Here is a 19829-nt window from a genome sequence, read left to right on the forward strand (position 1 = left end):
GGAAAATGTGATAAAACTTTAAGATAAAGCCAATGTTTTATCTGTTCATGAGAAACCCATATGTGCTTGTGACACTCAGGCTTTTCTCTCATGCTTGAAAATCCTTCTGTCCTTGGAATTCAGCAGAAAATTTCTGACCATCATTTTAACCCTCAGTGTCCAGCTGAAAAGATTACTTTCTTACACATCTGAGGCTGGCAGAGTTTGTTTTTTGGTTGACTTTGCAAAAGTGCTGTCATTTGTAAATTTCCTGTCTCATGCAACAAATGGGGGTCTTGCAATTTTGTTATTTTTAGTGAGTATTTTGTGAAGGTTCATCAGTTTAAGTGGACTAAAGGCAGTGGATGTTGTGGTGCTTGCAATGATGCTGGCAGGTTTTTGTGACTGGGTAGCATAAACATTCATATTAAAAAAACTCTTAATGGCCCTAAGCCAATAAAATGTTAATAGGAGTCTAATAGCAAGAGCCAACATTTTCTTAGTGATTTCAGTAAGATAATACAACAATTAATTGTTTTATGAACACAGACTAGAGTAGAGTGCTGTATAGATTGGACTGAAATGCATTCTTCATAGTTAATGTTTTTATTTTTTTTTATTATCAATTTTTTTTGTGTACATTTCTTAGGAGTGGAGAGCCTTTCTAGATGCCTATGCAAACATTTTGCTTTGCCTAATATATTTTCTAAGAAAGGAAGAAAGATCAAAATTACCACATCCCAAATTAAATTTGCAGTTACTATTAAAAAAAATGCAAAAGGATGATTTTTGTGCTTTTACCACTAAACTAAAAGCAAATCCCTCCTCTTCTAATCCCTCCCTATGAACGCCTATTATCCTTTCATGTGGAGTAGGTGATCAAAGCCATGACATTTGAGGGAAACTACTTTAAAAAAGAAGGAGGATTGTACGTTGCCTGAGTACCAGATTCTTAGTTCCAGATGCCATAAACAAAAAGAGAAAGAATATTTATGCTCAGGCAGAATATCACTCAGTTTGCATTCCTAAAACTAAGAGCAGGTTCCTCTTAACATTTCATTAAAAAAAAACCAAAATCAAAAAAACAAACAAACAAAAAAGAAAAAAGAAAAAAAAGAAAAAACAAAAAACAAGGGAAAAAAACCAGTGAAACTCATCCATTAGCATCACTAGGGACAGAGTATTTTGTTTTTGCAATGAAGTTCAACTCCAAAAAGGCTCATTCCAGGGAGTACTTTGTGCATACAGTTATTCCCATGAGCAGAATTAAATAAGGTCTTTAAACAAGGTTTAATACTGTGCTAAATAGTTTATTACTTTGAGTCAAAATTGCGAATGTTTGAGAAACTTTTGAACAGAATACGGGAAAGAAAGTTTTAAAGTTACCTTACATCCCATGAATGTTCTTCTAAAGATGGCTCCAGGATCACTGAGGGACACTGTAGAAAAAGGAAGCATCCTGGGTGTGTTTGAGTACTGATGTGAGGGATGTGCATGGACTCTCAGAACCCTTCATACTGATCAGGTTCAAATTCCCTCTACTTTACAGTTATAATAGGAAATAAGTTCACCATGTAAAGGCACACCAACTGATTGGCCTGTTTCATAGTCTTTACGCCAAAGAAGAGAAATAAGTCATCTTGGAGTAAAAATGACCGTTGAGAGTGTGAGTTCTCTTTAAAAAGGTGCAGACACAAGAAATGCTGTGCACCATTACTTTGCAACAGGCTTTGTGGTTTTTTTCTCTTCTAGTATTTGTATTTCTCTTGCTAGTCTGCCATGCATCCCAGGTGCCACTGCAGAAATGAGCAGTTTGTGAGTGAGGAAAAAAGAGAAGTTATCATCAGGGAGATGGCACAGAAATCCAAAAATGTGGAATGGAATAAATGGCAAAATCTTCTCTTTGTTTACAAGCCAAATTCTAACTTAGGAAATCAGCTGCAGCTTGAAAAGATTCCTGCCAGAAATTTTCTGCAGGCAAATCAAAATTCAAACCTTGTCTTGGAGACCCTGTGATTTTATTGCCACTCATGTGCATCTCAAGTAAGCCACCAGTGTCTAAACATTTCATACACCAGGCAATTTGTCAGATTCTGAGGATGACGCCATAATTCCAATAGCATATTTTTTGTATTCAGTAATGTTTTCTGCACCTCATTCAGTACTGTGTGTTCTGCATACAAGTAAGCTCTAACATTAAGTGCTTTGGTGAAGTGCTTTTCACCTCATTTGTAAATAACTTCAGAACAATGGGGACAGATGGGACTGAGTAAGGGAAGGAGCTTCTGTTTCCAGTAAGTAACATATGAGAAATGCAATCATCTCCTGGCTTTCTGCTGACAAATTTCCTTTCATGTTCTCTTAATACCAACTTTGAGCAATACTGGTGCTGGGACAGATAAGGCAGACCAAATAGTAGACAGGAGGGGACAGCCCCTCAGAACTCCAGGAAAAGTGTTTTTTCCATATGGACGAGGAATAGATGCATGTTGAACATCATAAAAGTGCTGTGTTCGTTCCTTTAACTTATTCTCAAGTTTTCAGTCAGTTGAAATATGGCCTTAAGACCGCTCAACATTCATGTGAATGGAACACCATTAAGGCATGTTTTGTATTATGTTGCAGATATCTTTGGTTTGGGGGGGGTTATATTGCTCAAATTGGGAACCAAGTTTTAGAAATACAAGGAGAGTTGCATTCACATGTCTAGTTTGGAATGAGTTTCTTCCACATCCCGTTCAAACGATGTCACAAATCTGAGTTACCTCTTTTAAAGTGTTAAAATGAAATTATTTAGCCTCATGACTGACCCACAAGATGTGCCTTTGCATTTTATCACTTTTCCAGCAAGTTACCCTTCTACCTTGCTGTGAGGCAGTTTTAGGACATGAGCACATCTTCTTCTTTCTTCCTTTAAGAGTAAATTTCACAATTTTTTCAGGTCAGAGAAGTAAATCAGGTTTTGAGACAAGTCTGCCCAAAACTTTGCACACGTAAGTAGAAATTAAAGTCAAAGTGCTTACAGTAAAGTACACTGTGCAGAGCTGAAAAACAAAAGGTTTATCTTGTTTGCGTAATAGAGCTTTAAAAAACCTGATATTCAGTTGACCAAAAATGTTCCAGTTTTTATAACAAAAAAAAAACTCTAAGGAAACACTTTTGTAAAATGTAAATAAAATTATTCATAATGAGAATTAATGTAGTGTATGTTACTATGGAGACCATTTGAGAATAGATTAAATTGTAGTTTGCTCTCTTCCAGGAATTGAAACAAATGCTTATGAAAACCTTTAAAGGAATTAGTTCATCTGTAGTATTTGAAAGAATTATGTAATAGAAAATGTATATCTACTTATTCACAGAATTCACAAAGTGAGAAGATCTTGGTGACAAAATTATGTTTTTGGTAGTGGGGAAAGTAGCTATCTTTTATTTGTCTAGCTAAAACTGATGGAAGACATTGTTAGTCTACAGAAATAGACAGGAGTATTCAGAAACAATTCATAGGGAGAGGTTTGACAATGCAAATAATGCTTATAGGAAATTGTACCCAGGACTATTTTCAAAGCTCATTTATTTGCTGGGTATGTATGACTGCTATATGTACTCTGAGAAATTTCTCTAAATGGATAAAACCCGACAGTTGGAAGAAAAAAGTAGATATGGATTTTTTAAGGGCCCTCTAAAAAAATAATTTGTATGCTTAGCCTGTCCTTATTTAGTGGCATAAGAGGTCACAATTAGCATAATATGTCATTTTACATTCTTGTTTTCTCATTAGGCTTGATAGAGAAATATCCCACTGTTCACTGGGAACACAGTGTGGGAACCAGTAAGTAGTGTAGGGAAGGAATACGTGTTTGAAACCAGCACATGCTGTTATGAAATGCAATGGTGTGAGAAGGGAATTTGGAGGGAAAAAATATAAGTAAAAAAAGAAAAGAGAAAGTTATAAAAAATGCAAGAGCTAAAGTAAAAGAAAGCAAGGGAAAAGGAAGATAAAAGATGAAGTTTTATTGAAAGCTATTTCAAATCTTCACTTCTGCAATGGTAATTTCTAGTCTTCATTTGATTTTGATTCTTTTTTCAATGGACTTTGTGCCATTTCTCTTTTCTGGCTGTTCAAATAGCTCAGAGATGCTTCTCTCCATTTTTCTTATTATGTTTTCTTCACATTTGTCATCTCTTCTCTGAAGAAAGATGTGGCTCCTGGGGGTATTTCTTCACTTGTTTTTCAGGATTCTGCTACTGAAAGGGTGGTTTCTTAGGAGCTCTGATAACCAAACCCAATTGTTCCTCTGCCCAGTTTTCTACCCGATTTTCAACATCCTTTCACTCTGGAGGTTTTTTGGGATCTATGTTTCTGTTATTTAGTGTATGGGACTGTATTTTCTGTTCAGGCCAGTTTAGCATCTTTCCAGTCCTATAGTCTCAGTAATTTTGAAGAGGATGTGGGTAAGAGTGCCAGCCTTCCTTATTTGAAAGACACATACTGAAAATTTTAAGCCCATCTTCTGGTTCAGATATAAAGGCCATGGGCACAGCCCACATGGAGCAGGGAAAATAGATCTCCACAAGGATTTCCAAACTAGAGAGAACAGTGGTTCTCATGTTGTCATACCAGAGCACTGCAACAGGGGCTGAGGATTAGGCAGGGGTTATTTGGGTCCCAGGATGGCTGACTTGAAACACCACCATCAGAACCCACCTCCTGCAGGTGGACATGACTTAATGCAGAAGCACATTGCATAAAAAAAACATGGGAAAGCATCTTTGTGAGAAGTGGAGAAGACCTCATACAATGGCTTTTTATTTTGGCTGATGGTTCACCAGTTGAGATACTTTTTGCCCACTTGGTAGATCAGCTGAGATGAATTGACCTTCAGTCAAACCAAGTCATATAATTTTGTATATGCTGGAGATCAAGAGTGTGCACTTGTACACATGGAGTGATAATGACAGCTGAAACCACAATCTAGTTTTTCTTAGGTTAAATGTAATTTATTTTGGATTAACTTCAAAATTTCCCATGTCATAAATGGAAGCAAATTAATTTTAAGCTAAAATATACCACTTTAGTTACTTGGGTCACTAAGTTCAGTCCTGCAGGTTCTTTATTTTTAATCTTAAACCAGGTAGCTCAGCATTCTTCTGAGAACAGTCAAGAAGAGAATGAATTGTGAGGTACTTGAGAGGGAAATAACTACAACTGTCTACTGAAAGCATAGAAAAGGAAATGCAGCACAGTTGACTGCGAGGTACTTTACATTCAAAGCAGAGATGAAAGCATTGTGAATTTAAATTAGAGTAATGACCTACAGAAACTACGTCAAGGTCTCTGGAATTATTCAGCCCTGGCAACCAGAAGGTGAACACTAGATTTTATTTTATCTAGAGTTCAAATGAAGCCCAAGCACTGGTAGCAGTTATTTCACACTTTGCATGGAGGGAGCATTGTGGAGAACTTTATCTATCTGAGTAGAGGCTGTTGCAGTACTCCACTTTGTGGTATTGGAAAAATGTGTTGCTCTTCCCTCCCTTTTTTTTTGATTTTTCTTTTTCCCTCTGTATTTTTTCTCCCTTTTCCATTACTCATTCCTAGAATCATGGAATCAGTCACAGAAAAACCCACGTTGAAAGGGCCCCCAGTAGATCATTTGGTCCAGAAATCTGTGGGAAAGGGAGCCTAGATGGGATTAATTAGCACCTGGTGCAAGAAGATTTCGATTCAGTAATGGGGCCTCCACCACATCCCTGGGGAGGTTGTTCCATCGACTGACTCTTCTCACTGTAAAAATTTCTTCCTTATGTCACTGTGAAACCTCCTTATGCAACCTCATACCTTTTTTCCCATGTGTTCTCCAGGTGGCTCCTGGTGGAGAGAGAACTTCTGCCCTCTTTGCCCTTTAATGCTAGCAGACTGTGACGAGGTCCTGACTTGTATTTCTGTTCTCCATGGAGGAAAGACCTAACTCGATCAGTCTTTCTTCACAGAGAAGGTTCTGCAGCGCTTTGATGATCTTCTTGGCCCTTCTGTGGACCCTCTCTAGTCTGTGCACATCTTGAATTGTGGGGATCAGTGTTCCAGGGGTACTCCTCTTTCTTCTTTCCCCTCATTTTTTTTACTGAAATAAAGAGCTGTGCTTGACTATTTTTCTTTAGTGTTATCTTTTCAGAGGGATAACTCAGACTTTCAAATATCTGAAGGTGGATAAATAAGCCATCCCCTCATTATTTCAGCAGTCTGTTGAACACTTGATAAAAGTCTTGGGGTTTTTTTCATGTGGGTTGGGAATCTCTGGAGCTTAGTTCAAAAAGTTTAAATAGATAAGGTTGGCAATACTGGGAATCAAACTTTTAAAATGTTTTAAAGACGATGATTTGTCATTTCTTATGGTTTATCATTGAAGATATATGAGAGATGTTCTTCTATTAAATTAAGCCAAATATTTATAAGGCTGTTAGGATAAAATTTTATCAGGCTGTTATGATAAAATAATTGTAATTTCTTGTAAGGCTAAAAAGTGCAAGTTTTCCATTGAAATCAAAAAAGACATCTTGGTTGGGAAAAGGTTTAGAGCTTAAATTTGCTTCTTTCACAAGATGTATGCCTGCACAGCCAACTTGTAATTAGCAGCATTAAGGGGCACAGTACCCAGACCAGTACATATGAGCTGTTTGGGAATGACATCTACACTATTTGTAGATGTGATTAAGTTCTGAATTAGCTGTAATCTCTCAGGGAAAAAAAAAAAAATAAAATGTCACCATGGACTGTTCAATGAAGACATCTGTTCAATGCCCACATACAGCCAAAGGAGAAATGTTCAGGGCCTTTTATTTCAGTGGAAGCCTTGCAGATGAGATAATGACAGGAGCAGGCTCGGGGTGCTGAACACCTGCTTGAGAGGTCTTGTCTTTGCTCCGGTAGGAGAGAGGATATGAGACTATGTGACCCATTGTTTTGTCCCAGGATGGCAATTTCTATGTTCCCATAATGAAAGGAACAAAACCTTCTGTGAAAGAAAAAGCAAAGAGATCTGCAGATAATAGCCAATTAGTGGTTCAAAGGCTAATTAGGTAAGTTCTCAAATAAAGTTTTGAAGGTGATACAGTCAGCTAAGCTGGGAATTATAATCAGAGAGGATAATGATGCTCTCCGAACAGCTCAGGAAAGGACAATCAAATACCCTCAGTGATGCTTGAAATGGTAAGATAAAGAAATATGCTTAAATAAATATACAAAAAACCCCCAAACATTTAAATCAGTGGTTCTAGGAGTCACTGGTGGAATTTGGACCAAATGAAGGATGAGACTTATTTATTTGACTTAAAAACAATTCATATTCTGTTGCTTATTTATTAATTGATTAGTTGAGAGAGATTAATCAGCAAACAGTGGAACATGAGCTATTTTTACATGCATGCACACACACTCACATACACACCTTGACTGTAGTTATTCTGAGGTTTATCATTTGAGACTGAAGTCTTAAGGCTCTGTTCCCCTGCATTAATTGCTAGATGATTGGGTAACATTTAGAGAAATGCTCCACTCAGACAGAAAGGTAACTTGCAGATTGGTTTATTCAACTTTTACAGAATCTTACTACTTTAATGACAATATATTATCTGGAAGGTGTGAATTTTGAGTGGACAGAGGGTTATTCTGTTTGCCACTGCAAGCTTTAAATACCCAGGCAGTTGTTAGAGAAAAGTAGTGCCTAAATCAATAACTTTGTGTTCTTCCTTCTTTAGCCTCCCAAATTTACAAACTTTTGTTTTTTGCATACTCTGATTCCTTTTCCTTACATGCAGCCAATATTTGGGTTTTCATATGGTAATCCCCTTTATAAGAAGCAAATAATGGAATATATAATATTTATGAGGTTTTATAGTCTGGCTCCAAATGTCACCATGTGAATTAAAATGTCCTCTGTGTTCAGTGCTACAGCATGAACTACCAAATTGTTAAGATGCTAACCTACATCAGCTTCCATCAAGCTAATAACCAGAGATAACAAGAGAGCTAAATTACACTCAAACATGCTGAAAGTTTCACTGACTGGGATTTTTAAAAGCTAAGTAGTTTCAGAACTTTAGCTGCTCTAAAACTTTGCAAAGCTGGGTTTGTGAATTTTGTCTTTCTTGCTGTGTTTTGTTATTCACATCATTACTAAGTTCATTCCTTATTAAAGAGTGTGTTATACTGCAGAGTGTGTGGAATCACTATTCCTCCTAACCAAGGGAAAGACTTAGTAACACAGTCCTGGGTTCACCAAGGACAGAAAGTGCTTTTAAGAAATGGCCTCCTGCATCTTGTCTATAGGTCCTTGTGGCAGTATAGCTCCTAGACTGAGGTTTTTTTTCATGGGCTTTTTGTTTGTTCATTTGTTTTTTGAGGTTTTGTTTGTTTGGGGTTTTTGTTTGTTTGTTTTGTTGTTGTTGTTTTTTGCCACATTCATTCGAAGATAAGAAAGTATTTGGCATTAGAGAAAACTTACTGCCTGAGCTCTGTGCTTGCAAAGTTGACATGCTCAGAAATATATCTATCACCCACAATATGTTCTTTTTTTTATTTAAAATGCACAGTATATCTGTTTTGGGATTACTTTCTTGAAATATGGGTCACCAAAAGTGGAGTTTAGAAAAAATGTAGGGGGTAAATGTCATATCAATGCAGAAATCCTTTCCATAAAATTTTATCCTAGATATTGCTTGTGAACATAGTAAGTACATATTCAGAAGACATATTCCAATGTGTATGGACAAAGTTATTCATGTAAGAGAAAGTCTACATGTGTGTGATGCTTTGCATTTGTTATATGCTGAGAAACCCCCTAACATCTGTTTTGAGCTTTTTAATGCAAATTATGACACCTGCATAAGTTAAGATGGCTCTAGCCTCACTCAGTAATACTGCAAATTGTTTGTTCACTCCTCTTAGAATTACAACAGGTTCACTGAATGTGTTATCTATTTTTCAAGGCCCTGCACAAACTTTTAAAAGTGAATTTGTGCACTCTTGAAGGTGATGCAACTGTGTGCACGAAGGATGTGCCATAAAAGATGCCATTATCCTTCAAAGTTAGATGTATTTTCTTGTCATAGGAAAAAGAGATACGTGGCATTTTTAATATGTTGCTCAATTCCAGCGATTTTATGGAGCATTGCAACTGTTTCAGTGCAGTGCTATTTCATTCTGAAATATTGTTTTCTTCTTTATAAATACCCCATTAATGTCCTTTCCACTGCCACCCTCTTTTCTGGACCAGTCATAATTACACCACTCCTATATGGAAGGATTGCAACTATTATTGAGATATTTATGTCTTTAAAAGCTGTTTCTCTTTTTCTCAACCAAACGTTTAAACTTCCTACTTTTACATGCAGTATTTGAGCAAAAATAGGGGAGTAACAGCTTTATTTTAAAATTTTTCTTTTAAAAGTGTTCTTTTCCCGAGTTTGAACTTAAGCAACTTCACCTGAAAAGCAGATCAGAAACATAAACCCTGAAATGAAAGTCATTACTTAAGCAGCTCAGGGTATAAGGCAAAGCTGAAGAATAAAAGACATTGTTTCTGTTTTGATCACTGGACACTAACTTAAATTTTAGAGACATGGTGTAATACTATGCAAAGTTCATGTAGCAAAAAATTGCTTTTAATTTGGTTTAATGGGATCATGTGTTTTTCAGTTTCTATTTAAAAGAAAAAATAGACGTAGGATCAAAAATATAACTGCTTTTGATTTTTATTTCAAATAAGACTATAAAGCCTGTGGTAGAGCACTGTTTGTACAAAGGAAAATTTAAAATAAAGATAATAAAATGTTTCTTAAGACAGAAAGGTATTTAAGTGAAAGGAAGGACAACAAGGCAATTTTTGAATCTTGGTTTTGGAGAAAAATCAATGAGTTGGCTTAGGTCAGGGCCACATTACATATAGGCCAATGATCTGCATGAGAGAGAATGCAACAAGTTGGATATTTGCTAATAACAGTCTTTAAGGTTTTTTTACTTAATTAGCATGATTTGGCAATTAAAATCCAGAGCTATGCAGATGCCGACACCCCTGCCCTGAGCAGCATGATGCCTATGAAATTCAACCAAATATAATGTTCATGGGTGAAAATAACTGAAAATAACTGATCTTTTGTGGGTTTGTAATGTAGGGGTTTTGTGGGTTTGGTTTTTTTTTAATCTGAAAGAAGAGAAACCATTAAAGGATAGAGAGAATGGCTTTTTGAGGGAAAAAGCTTTCTTGTGTGAGTTTTCTGCTTGATGTTAGTTGTGCTGTTTGTGACAGTTTAGCTAAAAAAAAACCCACAGGATTTTCTCAAAGAGAATAAATTTTTTAAAAAGTCAGAAAGTGATAGAGTCATAACAATGACATTTTGATTGAAATAATATTACTCTCTTGCTTCATTATGTCTTATAACTTTGATCCTATGATTTTAAGGAAAATGATGCTGTGACTGAAACAATTGTCTTGCAAAGATGTATGTAAAATAAAAAATATCACCCAGGAATGCCTTAGTCTAAGGAGGAGTTATTATATGCCTAAACAATTAAAAAAAAAAAAAAAAAAGGACGGAAAACCAAACCAAGACTCCCCTCCCATTATTAAAGCAGTGATAGCTATGGAAAATGACAGGGAGAAGAATGAATAATTTATATTCTTGAGTGGGAAGTGGGGCTGTTACCCTACCAAAAGAACAAGAAACCCTTTGGTAAACTTGATGAGGGCATGGTGAAGTCTACAGAAGAAGGCACAGATGACAGTTTGCCACAGGCTGTCCTCAGATCCTGCACTCACTGATATGAGTGGTTTTGATTTCTGTGAATTTATGCTTGACCCACTTCACAACACTTCTTTCCACATCGGGAAAGAAGAAATAGGTTGAATAAAGAGCATGTGTCTGGTTTTACATATAAGAATTTCTGACTTGATATCTATTACCTCTTTAGTTAAAGAAGCAAAAGCAAAGTCATAATAAAATCCTAAGCTTCAGGGAAATAATCCATCACCTACACAGGCCAGGAAGGAATTTTCCCTTTGCTACAGAGAATATTGCCTTGGGTACACCAGGCATACTTCGTCTTGCTCAAGAGCATGAAGCATTTCATCATTGCCCATGGCAGGCAGGGCACTGTGACAGACCAGTTGTCTGATCCAGTCTGACAAATGCTGTGTTCTAGGTTTAATTTATTCAGGTTTAAAGTTTGCTTATGAGGCTGTTAGGGGCATAGCAACTAGAGAGACAATATTGTTCAACTTGTCCTGGAGAAACAGTTACAGTTTCAGAACACACAGACTCTAATTAGAGTAAATTACTCCTGATGGAATAAGCAATCTGAGAAAAGGAAGAAGAAAAAGTGAGTGTAATTTCTAATGCCACAGGGAGGTCTCAACTGTACAAAAGCTGTCTTTAAATCTTAGGAGCTTTGCTTTGAAGCAATAGCTGATAGTGCAGGGCAAGAAATAAGCCTGATTAACATTTTATTAGTAACTTTAACCACAAAAAATGCACTTTCAACAATAGCCAAGACTTATCATCTTCAACTGAACTTGACATTTATTTAAGAAAAAAAAAGTAAATTGAAGCCATTAAAGTGCCATTAAATAGATTAGGGTGTTTGTTCTGTACGTTGCTTATCAATTTCTCATTTAAAATATTGTGCTTTGGAGATTGCCAGATCTAATTAAAGGGGAGAGGTATCCAGTGGCTTAAACAGATTTTGACACATTTGTATCTATGTTATTCACGAGTTAATAATAATTCATATCACAACAATCTCTGCTGCACCTGAATACAGCAAATCAATCAGCAATATCTACAATGAAAAGGCTGGGAGAGATGTATTAGGTCTATTGCAAACAATTTACATCTGTAACCTTAAGGCCTTTTTCCACGGGACTGATCTGAGTTCATCACACTGGATGAGGCAGTAATTAGGATTTTTTTTCTGCCTACAGAATAATTCAATGTAAGGTTTGGATAGGCCACATCTTTTTCTGTTTGAATTCTCATGGTACCAGTGCAGCACATAACTGTGAATGGGTTTTTGAAAGGAATGAGGTTTTCTTGTTGTAGTTGATTTAGATTTTGGTTTTCATATTTTTAATAAGCAATTGCTCTGCTGTTTGGATTTTTTGTTGTTGTTCAATATCTTTTAGCTGAATTTTGCGTGGAACACTGAAGACAATAAGGGAAGTGACACAACAGTGAAGAGAAACAGTAACTGTAAGTGGAAGAGAATAATCCCCTCTAAACCTGTAATCAGTATATATCCAAAGGCACACACCTCATGTGAGCATACTGCTTAGTTTTAGACATGGGTTTTCAGACACTTGAAAAAGAAGAGAAAGATTTAGAGTGGCAAACTTTAAGAATATATTTTGTAGACTTTTGTACACAACTCACTGTCCTGTACTGGAAATTTTAAAAAGATTTAAAAAAATAGGAGGTTGAAATAGGTGGAAAGGAATGGAAATAAAAACTGTAGAGGTGGATGAACACTAAGGTATTCATCAGTGTGAGGTTTTCTTCCTGGGGGTTGTGTTTTTTCCTTACTGTTTACAGTTTTCTGGTAGTTTTGCTGTCACATGCGGTTTGCTCTCTGTTTTTTTTCAGTAGGCTGGATATGACCAGCTGATTCCCCTAAGTATTCTCAATTCCCCTGGCTGCCCATGGACCTCTCATTTCTGTCTGGAGGAGGTGTCTGAAGGCTGAGTGGCAGGAGCAAGAAATATGTTTTGTCACTCAGTAACAAGCAGCTATGTACTGATAATAATGTGCATACATTTCTCTTTAATTCAAATTTCAGGCTTTATGTTTTATTTTCAGCTTTGCATATGTGAATTAGCATATGAGCTTCTCCAGGAACTTCTTTCCTAGGACTCACTGTGGTTCAGGTGTGCAGTATGGTGACTCTGTTCAAGTCCCCAGAGACTGGTTCGTTTAACCTAAACCTCCCATGCTCAAATATGAGCTCTTTTAGCCAGATGTTTAAATCTGTGGCTTGAAACATTTAATAGAACCTTAGAAACTTTTTCTTTACCCCCAGGTATTAGAATTCCTTTTATTCAAAATTGGTGCCAGGGGGTTCATAAAAACACTGGCTACTTCTGTTTCAAGTCATTAATTATTCAAGTTTCCTCCATTTACTTTATATTCCAGTTGAAGGAATTCTGACTTATCAATGAATAAATGGATCACAAAACGCCCCAGAACTGTTGGTGTAAACCCAGTACTTTTTAGTACTCAGGATTGCAATCCATTCAGAGAAGTGAGTGCAACTGTACCACCTTCCTCCTCCTAAAAGAATTGACAAAGCATACATCCACTTAACTGCTGAAATTTAATTTTTTTTTATAGTGTTTTTCAGCTCTGCATAAATGATGTTCAGAAAGTTCATATGGGAATATGATCATTAGCTTGCATGTGTACAGTATGTGTATGCTGCCCTAGGGCTGGTGAGACTTTGGTCAGAGTCCCACAAGGACACTTTTAAACAAACTTTCCAACAGGTCTCCAGTCTCAATCAACATCCATTTTAATCTTATATTAGGAATTACCAGAATAAATAAGAGTTTGCTCTATTTTCATATATCCGTATTTAAAGGATTAATGTGGAGCTGGAAAGCTAATAAAATTGAGTCGTTTTAACTTGGTCACGGACTAGAAGATTATACCTGCAGACACAGACCAGAGGTGTTTTCTCTAGTGTCAGATTTAACCTGACATATCACTGCCTTGTCAAAAATAGCATTCTAATTTGTCAATATGTGAAGTTTCATACGGTGCTATATGCAAGTGTCTGTGTGCAGCCTCTAAAGGTTCAAAGGTTATATCAATTTCTTAAGGGGAAACAAGTCATATTCAAATGGTTATCCTCAAGTAATGTGTTTTGCATTGTGAAACAAGGCAGTAATTCTGTATTCTGTCCTTGTCTGTCTCAGCTTGAAGGGAATAAGATTTCTCCTTCTGACATTTCTTCTCTTATCTCCAGATTTTGTAAAGTATTTTTTCCTCAGTATATTTTGCCTTTTGCTGCCAGCTCAGTTATAAAAAGAAAGTCAGACTATGACTGCAAACAGGCAAACCTGACCCAAAATCTTCAAGAATGCTGTGAGTGTTATATTACAGAATACCTGTAGCCTAACTTGAGGCTGAAACCTGGATGAGATGATAGGCACTAACTGTACCAGGGCGAAGGGAGGATACAGAATCTGCAGATAATGGCCTCTGCATTGACACTGTTTCGTGCAAAGATTCTTTTTTTCTGCCCCTAGTCCATAAACCATATATCTCATTGCGGGCTAATTCACACATTCCCTTCCTGGATCTCTGTACCTTAGGGCATGGAAATGTATATCCATTGCAAGCAAAATATGTCTTTTGCACTATCCTACTCATAAAGGAAGAAACTCCTCAAAAGAGAAAGCATACAGAGCAAGTTCAGCTTTAAACTGCAGCATTTAAATGAGCACCTGGTGTTATCACTGAATCAGTGATTCTCTCAATAATTTTAAATGCTCAGACAAGAGGATTTCTATTTGGGGCTATTTGTAGATCCCTTGAATCATGAATGCTGGAGGTCTCTTATGCCAGTCCTCACTTGCAGTTATTCTCTCCAGATCAGATGAGACCTGGGGTTGAAGTCAAGTGAAAGGAATGTTTTATTCCAACATTTCAGAAAACTAGGAGTTGGATTCGTTTCTGAGTTTGACCTTTCAGAAAAAGGAATTGGCTGTCCTCATTACTGACTGTAGGATTTTCTTAACAACATGGATGGTTGGGTCAAAAGGTGAGAGATACCGAGGCTTACAGAACATAGATGAGAATCAAATATCATCATTGGCTGCTTCTTTCTGTTCTATTGCCTTGAAAAAAGAAATCAGTCAGCAGAAAGTCTATGCAGTGCACAGAGCGACAAAATTCTGGAACTGTTCTCATTTTATTAAACCAGGTGTGGGAAACATGAGAGAACAGGGAATCCAGAATCCCTTCATTTGCTATCTTGGACATGGTAGTGTCCCCTAATCAATGCTTTAAATAGTTAAGCCATTGTATTGTATCTGTTTGGGAGGTCCATCACATTCCCAGATGAGTTATCTTTTCAATATGTTAAAGTCAAAATATCTTTTATGTTACAAATGCAACCTAGGATTGGGATTACCCTGTAAATTGTCTGGACTGGTTTTTTGAATAAAGCAAGAAACCCTAAAGGCAGGTGTTAAGCTTCATTGCATGATGAATCCTGGGGCAGAGACCTCTAGAGCCAGGAGCAGCACGGTTGTAGCAGCACCACACTCAGGGGCAATTAACCTATGGAAAGGAGAACTTCTTTCAAAGAAAGGCATAATATCAATCAGAGAAACACTGCTGGGTTTGTTTTGTTGTCTCTTCTATCTATAATTACACATACACACACACACACACACACACAAACACACACATATATATATATAATATTGAATGTTTTTTAACTCAGGCAGACACTACCTGTTAGTGCATAGCTATGCAGTTCTGCAAGGGCTGGAGTTGATTCCCCATTGTATTCTCTATATCATAACTTTGATAAAAGGTTTGGGAAAGCTTTTCTCTTGTGTTTGCCTCTCTTGGTGTTAGTAGGATCGATCTTTTCCTTGCTGTCATTGCATTTTGGACATTCAATAAGCAGCACTAAAAGCAGGGAGAGAAGGAGGACAATGTCAAAGACATGAATCCTTTCCTTCCTATGCCTATGGACAGACAAGCATTCTCTTGATGAGCTGGAAGGTCTAATTACACTGGAGTACAGTAAAAAATGTACTCCACTGAGGAAGGATACTAGTCCTCTTTGGAAAAAAAAAAATGTAAGAATTGTCTGTAACACAGAAAAAAAAAAAATCTCATCATTTAAAACAAGTAGGAGTCCCTATACTGAAATGTCCCTTCCCTCTCCAATCACAAGGTAACAACTGATACATTTTTCAGTGGAAGTGGAGGGTTGACAGATCCATACTGCGGAAGTGGCAAGCAGATTTCAAAGAAATCCAGCAGAAAGCCTTCTGTAACTCTTGTCAGTGAAATATAACTTTACTTTACTAAGAATATGTTTATGAAACAATTTATTCCTGTGAACATCTGCACAAACATGTGTGATAGTGAATGTGTCCTGCATAAAGAACAAAATAGTACAAAGATTAAATAATGATAATACTAGTTCTGTATGAGTGAAGATCAAGAAACCTTCCATAAAGGCTGCTTTTATCTGCAAATTTCCACTTGCAAACCTTAACTCAGATAACAAAATAAATTATGCAATACCTAATAGAATTTTCAATTTTTAGTTTAGAATTCTCCACTTAAATAGCTGAACACCTTTTTTCTAGATTCGTTTTTCCTATGCTCACCTCTGTCTGTGTGCTTTTCAGTCAATCAGACATTTATATTTCTGTCTTCATAATGTTTCCTATAATCTCTGTATCTTATTTTTCTTTTCTCATAGTTCATCCCAAAAGGAAGTCTTTCACTGCAGTTTAGTGTGGCTGACCAGTTATTTCTCTTCTCCTGCTGACAAATGTTATTTCTCTCCTCCTGTTGAGGAGATGCTATTTATGCTAGAGATCATTCAGCCCCCTAAACAGATATAACAAAAATCCAAGAGAGATACCAAGGTTTCATTTCTTTCATAAAAGAACACATGGGGGGATATCAGAATTCTTTCTGGTATTAATCCTAGCCTGGGTATGGTGCTCCTGTGGGGAGCTTCTAACTGGCCATCAATCCATCTATAAAGCCTCATATTTGGTCATGTCAATGCTGACTTATATGTGTCCAGTAAAGGTGTACCACCTGACAGGTTGCTCTGGCTAGGAAAAAAAAAAGGAAGAAAACAAACAAACAAACAATTTTTTTTTTAAATTTCATTATGTCCTTTTAACGAGCACTGGTATGATCAGTGACTAGACCTAGGAGTTTAAAAAAAATATTTACAGTGCATTTAAACTACTCAAAAATGGTTTAGAATGACAATTTTAAAAGATTATGGTTTTTTTACTATTGCTGTTTGTACTAACAAAGCATAACCTATGAGAAAGAGTAAAGTGACTTATCTACAAGCAGTATTGAGTTTACAAGATTAGTTGACAGCAAAGAATTTCTGCTTATTTTTTGAAGTTTTTCTACTTCTCTTTTAAAAATTGAAATGCGTTTTTCTTAGAAAACAAACTTGATTCAGAAAATGTGCAGGGTCATTTATTTTCTGGGCACAGTCATTTATTCACTGGGAGAAGTAGTTTTCCAGGTGGTCACTTTTTAATCCAAGAGTGCAAAAGTAAATAAATATTTTATTAGCTTTTTTATTTGTCTATTTCACCTACAGTGTTTGTGGATATGAGGTAGAGAGTGTTGTTTGTTCAATCTTGAGAGGACGGGGCTTTGCAGGGCTCTCTTGTTGGCTGCTAATACTCAATAGTTGCTTGCAGGAGGGACCTAAACTCTTCTTAAAGGTGCACAGTAGAGCAAAAGGCAACAAACCCAGTTGCAACACTGTAAATTTTACTTATGCATTAGAATTTTTTTTCCCATGATGGAGGTCAGCCCCAGAAAAGGTTTTCTTGGGAGGCTATGGAATCTCTGGCCTTAGAAATGTCCAAAAGAACTAAATATTTTAAAAATTATCTCAATTGTGTAATAATATGTCACCCTTAGAGACGTAACACCTGTATCTTCAGTTCTGCAGGCAACTTTTTTAGGAGTTTGCTCTACAAGAAAGAGCAGCTGGATTTCAAAGTAATAATTTTATTAGTAGAAGTGAGCTAGCAGGCTTTGTTTAGTGGTTCTCAGGAAATTAAATAGTTCATCGATTGCTGCTCACTGACTATTTTCGGGTCACTGTAAATAAACAAACTGTACAATGTGATTAAATCATACTTTTTATGCATTATTGCCTTTCAACTTTAAGTGCTTAGTTTATAGAAAAAGGGAGGGTTTGTAACTTGCCAGCAAAATCAGGAGTCACAGAGCATGCTGAGCACCTTTGCACATCAGTAGCAGAAGACCTATTGCAATACTAGGCAGTCACCTTGTGAGATTTGTCTGGAGCCATCATGGCAATTCTAAAGAATTCCGTAACTTTGTATGCAAAAGGAAGAGAGTGACAGTGGCAACTCTGCTCTTCATGTGAAACTGAACCGAGTTTAAGAATTGAGATGATTTCTTTTTGTGTCTTTGACTATTACCTATTTTAAAACTGTGCTTGAAGTAACCAAGCAGGGTTGGTTTTGTTGTTTTTTTTCTGTAATGTCAATAATCCTTATCTCAATCTTCAAGACTCCACACCTGCTTGCACTGATCAAGCCTTGATGTGAGCTGGCCCCAGTGTGCTTATGCTTGTCCTGTGCAGGTTTCAGTGATTCTGCATCAATACTGAGCACAGGGTGGGGCAGTGGCTGTAAAGAAGGCTTGCAAATCCTTCCTCTTCTTTCCCATGCTGTCTGTATAATCCTGATGTAAGTGGCTCAAACAGAAAAATATGAGATGCTGCAGAGGTGCCTTGCACTTTCCATTGACCAGACCAAATACAGGCATCTACACTGGAGACATCAGAAATGAGGAACAATAAACAGGCACTCAAGGGAAATAAATAGATAAAAGTTTAATCAACCCTAGAAGCAAATATCACTGTGTCAAGCAGCCTGTTTTGCTCCATAAAGCAAACCAAAAACAGGTTGGAGGGAGAGGACAGAAGTAGGGAAGAATGGAATTAAAAGTATGGGAACAAACAGTACAAAGTAACATCTATCACAAGCTCCACAAAAGAATAAAAAGAATAAAAAATAAGCTGGAAGAGGACTCAGATTTATATTTTACAGTGCAAGGAAATATAAGCAGACTGCAGGGCTGTTCTGTACAAAGCTCCACAGCTGTCTCATATATTTTAATCATACCTCATTTTGGAAAATATTATGTCTTATATCCAAATAAAACGAACATGTTTTTTTAATTAGCTACAATGACTTTAATTGAATGAGAACAGAAAGAACACAAGATGACTGCTGAAATGAATCAGTCAAGTCAAATTTCACTGGTACATTGCCACCAGTGCACTTCAGTTGAAAGGAAGTCTGTAGCTAGGCAGGGGCTGCCCCTAATAACACGGTTTTCATCACCAGGGCAGAAAGCCCTGCAACATTTCAGGCAGTTATGGAGGGGAAAGAGAGCATCAAAAGAATTGGTACAAATTGATATGTTCATGTAAAGCAGGCAGAAGTAAAAGTGGCCTTTCAGCTGCACTTAGGTTTGTGATCCTGGGAGACTGAGGTCCTGAGTGCCTGTGCCCTGAAGAGAAATTGTAAAAGGCATCCTTGAACATTTAGTCCTTAAGTGTCCTTTCATTTCAGTGAGACTCCTTTTCTTGAAATGCTCTTTATGCATTATACATCATCAGTACTATTTTTGTTTAGACATATCAGGAATCATCCCACAGTGATTAAAAATCATTATTCCATTAAGTTTCCTGCATAGAAAAAATTAATGACTCCATGAATCATAATTAAAGCTTCCACTTTTTTCAGCAAGCAGAAAGCCAGACATTCAACAGACCTTCTTGTTATCTATTTTGGCTATTCTAATGCTTCATTTTTCATCTTGCTTTCATGCTAACTGAGATCTCCATGCTTTCCCTTCATGTTTGTTTCCCTTACGTGGCTGTGAAGTTTTTTGAGCTGCAGAGTACAACTGATGAAGGAAAATATGGCTGTATGGGTGGGCAAGGTACTTTGGGTATTTTTCTAGTATTTTGCTGAGTGCAAGAGCAGGGGTTTTTGGCGTTTTTGTTTTTTTATTATTATTTCATT

General features: G+C 36.8%; 1 protein-coding gene and 1 long non-coding RNA gene across 9 annotated transcripts in view; one reads left to right on the forward strand and one right to left on the reverse strand.

Moving 5' to 3' along the window:
* GPC6 (glypican 6) overlaps window positions 1-19829 on the forward strand; it is a 715829-nt gene that overhangs the window by 427895 nt on the left and 268105 nt on the right. The window lies entirely within an intron of this gene.
* LOC132323699 (uncharacterized) overlaps window positions 1-19829 on the reverse strand; it is a 51151-nt gene that overhangs the window by 14785 nt on the left and 16537 nt on the right. For 3 of the 8 annotated variants that reach the window (XR_009485410.1, XR_009485409.1, XR_009485407.1), the window contains exon 3: window positions 18609-19311. The exons of 2 other annotated variants lie outside the window; for them this stretch is intronic. This is a non-coding gene — a long non-coding RNA (uncharacterized LOC132323699). 3 more of the 8 variants (XR_009485404.1, XR_009485405.1, XR_009485411.1) reach the window with 2 other exon arrangements.

This window comes from Haemorhous mexicanus, chromosome 2 (assembly GCF_027477595.1).
Source record: "Haemorhous mexicanus isolate bHaeMex1 chromosome 2, bHaeMex1.pri, whole genome shotgun sequence".
Taxonomy (NCBI): domain Eukaryota; kingdom Metazoa; phylum Chordata; class Aves; order Passeriformes; family Fringillidae; genus Haemorhous; species Haemorhous mexicanus.